Source organism: Malurus melanocephalus, unplaced genomic scaffold (genome assembly GCF_030028575.1).
Source record: "Malurus melanocephalus ecotype Western Australia unplaced genomic scaffold, MMel_1.1 scaffold_550, whole genome shotgun sequence".
In the NCBI taxonomy this organism is placed as follows: domain Eukaryota; kingdom Metazoa; phylum Chordata; class Aves; order Passeriformes; family Maluridae; genus Malurus; species Malurus melanocephalus.
In genome coordinates, this window is record NW_026623782.1 from 359752 (window position 1) to 370846 (window position 11095).

General features: G+C 36.0%; 1 protein-coding gene across 1 annotated transcript in view; it reads right to left on the bottom strand.

The window, feature by feature from the left end:
- The window catches only part of LOC130583047 (dystrophin-like), a 382130-nt gene that overhangs the window by 357137 nt on the left and 13898 nt on the right, over nucleotides 1–11095 (bottom strand). The window lies entirely within an intron of this gene.

The following is an 11095-nucleotide window of genomic DNA, read 5'->3' on the forward strand; positions in this document are numbered from 1 at the left end:
AAAAAAAAAAAAAAAAATCAAACCTTGCCAGGCTTCTCAGTATTTTTAGTCAAAGAAAAAATTATGCCAGAGTACTAAACTGTTTTAAAGGTCAATTTTTAATCAGGAAAAAAATTGAAAACTTGAAATTGATCACTTGAATTATATCTAATCTTTCTTGACCTCTTGAATGTAGATATTTATAAGCATGTGTTTTCTTATAAGGTGTTTAGAGTTGCCAATTGGATGCAAATATGCATAAGCAGATGCACGCAGTGAAGAAAAATCATGAAGAAATGTATCATCAATTCTGRTCAGGCACCTCGGCTCTCTGATTTGCATTCAAAGCAGTCAGATTTTTAACTAARCACATTCTTCTGTGCCAACAATATCAGAAATTAAGAATCAGTGAATGGCACTGTTCAAATTGAGCTCTGAAGCACTTGGAGAAAATTTAGGAACAGGCTGGCCATGGATAAGTCAACACAAAGCTCCATGTTGCCCTTCTATAGCTAGAGAGGTGAGGTGTCACGGTACCACAGAATGGGCAGCACTGCAAACATACACTAGGGGAGAAACCATCTGTACTTCACAAAAAAAATTAAAAATTGCAAYGGCAAATATAGGGCCTGARCAGATACACACAGAACAGCAATTAATAAAATCAACCATGTAATATGGTTTGTTTTCCATACCATGAAAAGTAAGGTTTCCCAATGTTCATTGTTTTTACCAAAGTGACTGTCTTAAAAGTAGCAAAATATGAGGTTTCTGAGACACACAATATAAAATATATTCCCTGTAAAGTTAAACAGCATTAGTGGTACTATTACTATSATATTGCCTGGCTACAGAAGTATTAGTGACCTGCACTTCTAATCCCTAATGGCAAAATTTTTCAGAAGACAACAAATCCAAACTCAGAGTCATGAAAGAAATGAGTGTTACTAAACTGAACAATCACCTGCTGGGAGAATGCACAGAACACATCTGCCTCATGACATGTACATTTCTTTAAAAATTTGGTGTGATAATGTTGATTTGTAGGTACTAAAACAATCCCTCTATATAATCTCTGCATGGGATTTTTTCAACCATATGTAAGAGGTATTTGTAATTCAAGAAGTTGATTTGCCATATATGASATTATCTCCACTGTTCATTATAACYATCTCAAAATGTCTTATTTAATAAAGAATGACCCAAGAATCATATTGCYTTTACTATCTTCCTAATCTTTTAAAATATAATAAAAAATCTGTTTTTCCAGAATGGACCCAGAAAAGAAAGAAAACAATTAAAAATGCATTCATTTCCCTTATGAGTGTTAACTCAAAATTTATGCAGACCTTGGCCTAATTTCATACAAGATTGGTTTCATCTTTCTTACAACTTTTGAATGTTAATCTCTAATGTTTACTAGCTTTAATATTAATGTAAATAAGTTCCACAGAAATACAACTGAAAGCAAATAGGTASTCACAGGCAGATAAAAATCCAAGCTGATTTCTAAAGATCTGAAATTAAAATTAATCTGCTTCTAATCAACATTAATCAAATATTTTGGGCCTACCATAGGACAGAGAAAGAAAAATTTGTAGAGGTTTTGGGGAGGGCAAGAAAGAGGGGCAAGTAACCAATTATATACTAAGGTATATTCAGTCCAAAATAGCAGAATTCAATGATTAAGTTTTGGTGACAGAGTATACTTCAACACTGTTTTCAACACATTTCTTTATCCCAACTATAATGAGAGGTAAACTGCAATTTGAGTTAATGAAGCCCTTTTTTACACATTGTTGCCTTTTCTAAAATTATAGCATTAATATAGGATTATAATATCTTTAATATAAAAAATTAATCAATGTAAATGTGAATCASTTAATTATATACAGAATTTTATTCTCATCCAATTTTACTCCAGAGATAAAAAGAACAACAGTAAATAAATGAAGAACTTTCACCAGCTCAGGTTAGGGCTGCAGATAAGCATTTAACAAGGCAATKCCTTGTAAAATCCATGTGTCACACGCCATTGTGTGGGAATCAGAGTTTTGGATSCTGGTTATCAGGGATTTCATTTGCAAGCTCGTTGTGGTTTGTTTGGCTTTTTTTTTTGTAAGCTCTGGCATCAAGCCGTCAAGCTGGCTAATCAAATTAGAGCCTGATGAGTTTAAGGTAATTACAAGTCTGCCTATCAAGCCAAGGTACTGTTGCAGACTGTCTCTTGGGGGACAGCTTGTTTCCTGAGCTAATTCTGCAGCCCACCAGAAGCATAAATTGGAAAATCTCCACGGAGTAATGGACATGGGCATGAYTGGCTGTTCAGATTTATGCTCTTTCTGTAGCAGAGGAGCACAAGTAGAGATGGGGCCCTCCAGAACCTTCCCTGCTGTTTTACTCGCAGCCCTTCAAACTTGTTATTCTCAGCCCCAGGAGCTGCACCCCTGCGGTGGGATTCCAGTGCTGCTGGGAGCTACAACAATCCCTCTGCCCTGCTGTTTCTGGGCTCTCTGAATGAGTTCCATCCTCCAGGGATGAATGAGCAGCAGCTAGTGTCCCACTTCAGTATTCTCTTCTTTTTTTGCTTTTGGTCCCATCCTCCTTTTATTCACTTGTTGTCTTGGGGTAACTATCCAATATCTACTTACTTTCATCCCCTTTGGTGCGTAATGTCTTTCCCTCCTTCTTAGGAAAGACTGTAATATTTTATCAGAGGTTTGCTGCTGTTCTTTTCTAAGAGGGATGATTAATTTGAATCATGGCCATAAAGCAACACCTGCTGTAGAGWGAAAACAGGGCAAACACAAAATGCTTTCCCCAAGACCTGCCTAGGACTGAGCACAGGCCAATGAAGCAGTGTTACAGGCTGGCAAGGAAGACAGGGTGCAAATAAAAAAAGGAATTGAATAAAAGATAACTTCAGTTGGAACATCTTTCTAAAAATCTGGGTTTTCCCTCTCAAGACAAATGAAATATTTTCAACTTTGCCTTATTTCATGACAGATCAACATTGATAATGAACCTGGATTTGCAACCAAAGATGTAAAATAAATTTGCAAGTGGAAACACCAAAAGTATGGATTATTCTTTTAAAGAAAACAAACTTGAGTTCAACATCAAAGGGCTATATAATTTCAAACGTTATGTGACAAAATATTAATTTCAAAGCATATTATACATCTAAAATTTTATACTTTTATTCAAGTGCCAATTAAGTTAGATTAACTAGAAGCTTAGTGATAGAATAATTGAAAATATTTCAGCTCTAAGTGGGGAAACAGCAGAATTGCTTAACTTTAACAGCTGACACTGGTCTTCACAGTATTAAATTTTACTCTAATCTGAAACTATCAGATCATTTCCTACATATCAAATTTTACTTATTCGAAATGTTGCTCTTTTCATTAAAACACACACAAAAAAWTCCACATAATCCTGCCAACATAAAAATGGCGGCATCTCTCAAAACATCAGAATATCTGTAATTTGAATAATTGCATACTTTTAAAGCCTAAGTCTTCATCTAAGTATTTTAATTTCTTCTCCTCATGAATTCTAAAATTACTTTCATTGCTTGCTTCTGTTGCGTCTGAACCTGATGTCTTGCATGATTTTCCCTCACAAGCAGCCTAAATAACACACTACTGTGTTGATTCTATCCCTATCCCAATCTGATTACTTTRGTGCAAAACCTTACATATGCCCATCTTGGCAGTCTGCATCTTCTTGCTCCAGTTTCCCGCTGCTGTTTCTCACTTTAGCTTTAGAGAGTTATTTTTCAGTCTGCACACAGCTGTGTGCATGCACCATGGGAAGAATTAGAGCTCTGCAGATGGAAAGGAATACCAATTCCTGTGGCAAGTAAAAAGGGAGRAAGGATTTTTATAATGTTGCCTGACGTAAAATCATATTCCGTCTCCCCGTTCTGTTTAGTTCTCAGGAATAGCCAGATATTAGATTCAATTAAAGCAATATCAATTAAAACAATGGTTGTGGAGTTACAGCTCAATCTTCTAACTCAGGAACAAGGCTCAAAATAAAAAAGTTGAAACTGATTAGGTAAAAAAGTAAGTAGGAAAGTTGAARTATTGGGAAATAGTTTTGCAGACGTGAGAAATGTTATTGCAAATGAATGAACTTGATTAGTTATATTACTAGTAAGGTAGCACTATTAAYAAAAAGGAAAGCCACTGAAATGACTTGTACATATTTTATTTCAAGTGACTGATGCCTGATTTCAAATATAATTTTTATGCCACAAGTCAACCTCCTTCCCTCTACCTGAAATGACCAAAGATAAAATAATGCAGTTATTACCCAGCTGTTTGAGAATATAGATGAGGACATGCATCTCTCCCATATGTAATTTAAAAAAAAAAAAAAAAAAAAAAGAATATGAAGAATTTTCTTAGTGGCAAGTGGAGAGCAAAGAAATTCCAAATTCCAGCATTTTAACAGCAGTGAAAATATGCCACTTTCCCCACCTGCAATACTAAAGTAACCCTTTTTCTTGCTATCTGCCTCACCAAACTCTGACAGGACAGCACTTATAAATGGACCTTATATTGAGGAATCTGAGAGTGGATTAAAATCCAGCTAACTTGATATGCATAGCAGGATAAGCTGCAGTGAATATGAGCAAAAGTATGTCGTGGGATACCTGCGAAGACCATTAACAATGATATTTTTGCATGCCCCGCTTGGGAGGGTCACTTGGATATACARAGCACTTCATGAAAATGGACTTCAATTATAGGATAACTGATAGCTTCAGGTTTAAAAAAAAATGGAATTGCTTGCATAGAGAAAAATGAAGTATTCTGTATGAAGAAATGAAGAGGAAGCTTACTGTATTAATTTCTTCGCTTACTAAATGTAAAACAYACAGCAGCTTCTGCTTTACCACTCCATTTCTGGAAAAAATGCAAATATTAGGAAAAAAAGAGACAGAGACTGACGGCACAGCACAGCATAACTGGACTGAAAGCAGGTTTGATGTCATCCAAGGAGGACTTGGATAATAAAGAAATAACTGAAGTCATAACAACATTAAATGCAAACTTCAATCCAGACTTACTGATAAATCATAACTGACACTTCCATAGCATTTKTTAGATGATTACATAAAGCAGAAATTCTTACTGCCACTGTTCAGAAAGTTTTATCTGCCCAAAATCACCATCCCTAGAGCATGTACAAAAGAATGATTTAAAATGGAAGGGGGGAAACTTAATTTATATGCATCATTTCTTCATGAAAAATAATCAGTGTATGAGAGTTTCATATAAGTTCAGTTTAGGATGCCATTTAGTTAATTAACTGAGCCATTTGCATTAACAAACTCAATATTGACTTTAAAACARAGTCTATGTAATTCCTTTAAACCATGAATATTTATGAGTCAAAGTGTCTCTGTCAAAGCTGGAGTAAAGACTGTATTATTAGAGGAAGATTAAAGCAGGCTACTAAAAATATGTATAGAAGATTYTTGTTTGCTAAATATAGAAGAATTTTAGTTACTTTGTATCTAGTATTTCATATTTCCTTGCAAGGCTACCAGGACCTGACCTTAGCATGTGTTTATCTGGCCTTTAAAAAAAATTCTCAATGGAATATTTATAATATTTACAACTTTCGTTTTTATTAAAAAATCTAAAGTAAACAAAAAAAAAACCCCAATGCAATAAACAATTTTCTGCTTCATCTGGCTGTCTAGCTTTTTAAAAAGCAAACAAACATATTCCCCCACCCGAAAAACTTGCTTTGTTTTTCTTCCATGGTAATACAGCCATGTATACCACGCTCTTCTGAATATCTGTATGCTTTTTATATGTGATACTTGTCACTAATTGTCATTCATTCTGCTCTCCACTATCGCAGCAATTCTCCTTTGTCAAGGACATTTTTGAGCACAAAACCCTGCACCTTAAATCTCTGCTAAATAATCTAGTCCAGGAATTTCTTTATCTTTTTTTTCTTACTCAGTGCCTGAAATCCAGAAGCAGCCACACACGCTTTAAAGTATAATTCTTTCATTAATTCTTAATGAAGGATATCCAACAGGAAAATTATTTTAAAACAAATGCTTAATGCCCTACATGCCCTTTCCTTGTTTGCAGCAGAAAGTACCATAGATATCGCTCCGKCTACATACATTTCTGTGAGGGACTGAAATGGTTAATGGCTTAAACATTGTTAAAAAATGACTTYGCTCATTATGACAAAATTGTATAAAGCAACTGCGACCACCAAAGTCCAATCTCCACACGAATGTGCTTCCTGGTGGGAACTGAACTGTGAGCCAAGACACTGATGAGAACTTGAAGTAAGATAAAGGTGATACTATTGTCCAATTATCTCAGGTCTAGGGARAAGTAAACGAGGATGGGGGGAGAACGCAACCACAAAGAAAGCAAAACTCAGCAGCTGTTCCGAAAATCAGATCTGGCTGGGTTCATCAGGGCAGGAAGAGAGTGGGGTATGACAGGAGTCCTCACCCATCTTCCCTTACACAAAGTGGCTCAGTTATAAAACCTTCCAGCCTGAGGAGGTCACGCACACAGGACGTGTACGTGAGAGGCAGCTGAGGAGGTGTCATAAACCATCAAACACTCCCAAGTATCCCCCAGATAACAGCACATGATGCAAGTGACACAACAGATCCAGAGTCTGTTGAAAAGACAAGTGTCCAACTTGTGCCCCAGGGGGGTACCTGAGCATTCCCACCAAACCTGAACTTGCATTAATCCATGGAATTCTGGTTTGTGGGACCCTCACCACTGAGAAGAGCAGAAGAGGATCAGCAGGACACCATTGGGATTCACGAGGAAGCTGTGACTGCACTGAGGGCTCCCCTCAGTCTCCTCCAGGCTCAACAGCCCCAGTGCCCTCAGCCGCTCCTCACACGGCTTCCCYTCAACGCCTTCCCCATCCTCAGGGCCTCCTTTGGACACTCTGCAACAGCTCCATGGCATTTTTATATTGTGGCACCCAAAGCTGCCCCCAGCACTGGAGGTGAGGCCGCCCCAGCCCAGAGCAGAGCGGGACAATCCCCTCCCTGCCCGGCTGGCGATGCTGTCCCTGATGTCCCCAGGACAGGGATGTCCCTCCTGCTCCAGGGCACTGCTGCCTCAGCTTCAACTTTCCATCACCCAGGACCCCCAGATCCCTTTGCACGGCTCTGAATTCCAGCCTCTAATTCCCCTCTCTGTCCATACATTCAGAATTGAAAAGTTTAACTTTATTTCAGACTATTCCATTTGTGGGAATTTCAATTACATAGGCATGTTGCTATACAGACAGGTCCATATAATTAAAGTATAATCTCTATCTTGTAAACAGCAAAGACTAAAATATTGATTTTTAGGCCTCTATAGTCTTCCTTAATAGAGATGGATGAAACACCTGACAGACAACRGCAGCCTCTGTCTTGGGACTGAAGTTTTAAAAAGCCCAAACCATTGTCATTGATTGGTGTACGGTAGTATCTGAACATTGTTCATTACAAGTGAAATCTCCCTCAGATGCATAGGATGCTGTTGTGAAAAAATGTGTAAAGATTTGCCTGAAGTGACTTATTTGATATGTGGTAATTCAGCTACATCAATAGTACCTCAACATAGCTGTCAGCACTTATATATTGACAATTAATACTGCTTACATTCAAAGYACTTGACAGAACTTCTTAAAGAAATGATTCATATATTTTGGATTTGTATGGCAAACAAGAATAAAAAGGAATTTTCAGTATGATATATACTCTATATATACACACAGACATGTATTTAATCATGCTTTTATAGCTTTATTGGTTAATACAGACGTTTTACCCCTGCATGACTTGTCTGTACTTCATAAATATCTTTCTTTGTTTAGCTTTTAAAATTTTAGTTAATACTAGCTGCTAGCAATATGCAAATTGAAAAAAAAAAATAATTAGGCCTCTAAACACTGGTTTCTTAGAGCTTGTGACATTCTCATGTTTGTCTAATGGACATTTGCATCAAACTTCATTTTGCTGTATGTGAGGCCATTTGTGAGTATGGCTGATGATAACATGAATGCGGACTTGAATTACCCATCTATGRCAAACTGTCACAGTTAATTTAGCATAACAAAAGACTTTATTATATTTAATGGAATCAGGYCACTAATTAATGAAAGTAAATTCAGGAAAATATCAACCTTCTGATCCCCAAAATGGCAGTTATACTATTCTTATTTCAGATTGAAAGAACAGAAATCACACTGCAGCATTCATTTTCCAACATATTTTCTCCTATATATCACAAATAACAACAATAGAAACTGCAGTAGTTTCGATTGTGAGCTCCAATTAAGTTGCACTGACATGCTGGAATGTTTATGTCATTGCAGGTAATCTATGAATAATTTGTACTCAAGGCAAGTAACAATACATGAACTATAACCTTGTTATGACTTTGCGTTTCTACACTTTTGCACCCATCTGCTTTCCTCTACACTTGATTAACCAAGCTAAGATAACCTAAGCCTGTTGTGGTGGTACAGAAAATGTTCACAAATTATAGCCATGTCACTCCACTCCAATTTTTATCTTGTCCACATAGCACAACAAATTGATTTGCTGTGGCAATAAACAGTGAAATAGTCTCTTCAGTGTCTCGTAATTAGAACTAATACTAGTAGACAAATTAAAAGGCAGCAAAACAAAATGTCTCCATCAGGCACTTATAATAACCTTCATAATACATACAGTAGATGTTGTGAAGACTAAGGTGGATAAATGAGGAGAATGCTGATTTTGGCATCCAGCTTACTTTCAGATAATTTAGCTCATCGCTCTTGGCTGACACCAGACCAAGAATAATATTAAAGAGTAATAAACTCCTTCCAGCAAACCTCTGATTCCATGGTTCACTGGTCTCAGACCTAATCTATCAATCCATTTACTGCACAGTAAAAGGTARGAAACCCATTACAGATCTGTTACATGCCATGGCAGGTGGTATATGACAAGAACTGAATTCATCACAAACTCCAGTGCCTGGTACCCTTTTGTATGCTTTGAAGCACTAGGTGGTTACCTTACTTGGCTACCACAGCAGAAGATGCTTTAAGCTTTGAAAATAAATGAAAAATTCTTGATGTGAAAGCATAAAAATGCTCATAAAACACTTCATTTTTCATAATATTAAGACTTCACAAGGATAGTGCTATTTTCATTTTTACAAGAAATACTGGCTTTGGAGAGAGTACAATAAGCAAAATCAGGATAGAATTTAAAAGTCACGCCTTTCAGATGCGGGCTTTAATCTTCATTCTCYCCTTAAAACATACTGTCTTAGGTAACAGCCCATTAGAATCACTATTTAATAAAGTTGTCTAAATAAATGGCATGTTAAAATTTTTACTATCCAAAGGAAAAAAAAAAAAACAACTATTCATATATCTACTCTCAAGGTCACAAGCACTGCTATAAACATCCAAAAGCAAAGACAATTCTGAACTAAAAGCTAAAAAAGATACTYTTATGTGACTGCAATTCCTTTCATACTAAATTTCTTTTCTAGGTTATTTCYATTGCTGTAGGGCAACAGTTTCTGACACTGTAAAGATGGTTTGAACATGACTTATTTCAGATACATCACCTTGAAGGTTAAGACTCACAGGTGTTGTCCCCTATTCCCCTGCTTGGCAGATCAAGGMAAARCAAAAATTTGTGATAACTTTAGGARATATTTGGCTACATTCTCAGCTGGTGTAAATTGTCACAGCTTCTCTGAAGCAAACAGAATTGCTCTAGTGTGCACCCAATAAGGACCTACCTAACATTATTTATGTAACTGTCATGTATGTTTCATRTCTTGAAAATAATATAATCCTGCAAAATAAGATAATCATAAATGGCAGACTGTTAGAAGTTCATTTCCAGCAGAGATGCTGGAAAACAAAACAAACAGAAACAAAGGATTAAAATATAAGATACACTTTTAAGAGGGGGTGGAGAGACAGATGTCTCCGTGTGATGATGTTTGACCACTGTGCTTTGAGGAACACAAAAAAAAAAATATCCTCATCAAAACAACTGGCAACAGAATTCTCCTCAGGTGACCTAAGAAGTTTGCCTGATATAAAAGTGCCCATCTTTGGCTTGCAGTAAATATCTGTGGATTTTTTTCAGTGTTTAAATATCTATAGCTGAAGAAAGAGAATTTTAAGTTCCCCTGTCAGGCTTGCAGAGTTTCTCTCCATGATTTCTAGTTTTATTACCGAGCCTAGATTTTCAGGGCAGAAAGCGAAACAAAGAATTGAGGCTTCCTACACAAATCATGAGGAACAGCAAAAAAATATGCAAATGAAAAAAATAATTATTTTTCTCTTCAGTATCATTGGGAAAATCGTACTGAACCCTTCTTGCAGCTTCTAACTTTTTTGTTTTGTTTTGTTTTCTACATCYGTCAAGATCACAGARAAAACAGAAAACCTGAGRAATTGAACACTTTCAGAGAAAATKTATGGATYTGAGTAATGYAATTTTCAAAYTTARKTTCTKTTCATTTAAAAATAAACCAAAAATACCCATAAAAAAACCCAAACCACAATATTATTCAGATTTGTTACATTCAGAGACCAAGGGACAGGGAGAACTCAGTTTTATACACCTCCATAGGTAGACAACTGAAATAAAAATGATATTATTAAGTAATGATCTCAAATGGAAGATTAATTTTCTTGGTTTAGTTTCTTTCAGTAGTAAATAAAAGTTTTCAAGCAGTAAATTTAAAGAATTTTGCCAGACACATTAGATCTTGGAGAAACAAAATTATAAAAATTCAGTAAATTGTAACAATTCATTACACAGGARTTTTGTCTCTCACATGTCACCCAAACCTAAGTACTGTCAACAGCATTCATGGTTGCTCTGACTGTGACAAYCAACTTGAAACATTTTACATTAGCCAGCAGAAAATGAAAATATAAAATTTTAGGTATATGCCTAGTCAGTAAAAGGCTACATTCAGTGAAAAATTGCAGATTTTCTTACAATATATTTATGTAATCTGACCAAAAAGAAAGTTTTTTCTTGAAAACTAATGTGTTTTTTTTTTGTTTGTTTTGGTTTTTTTTTTTT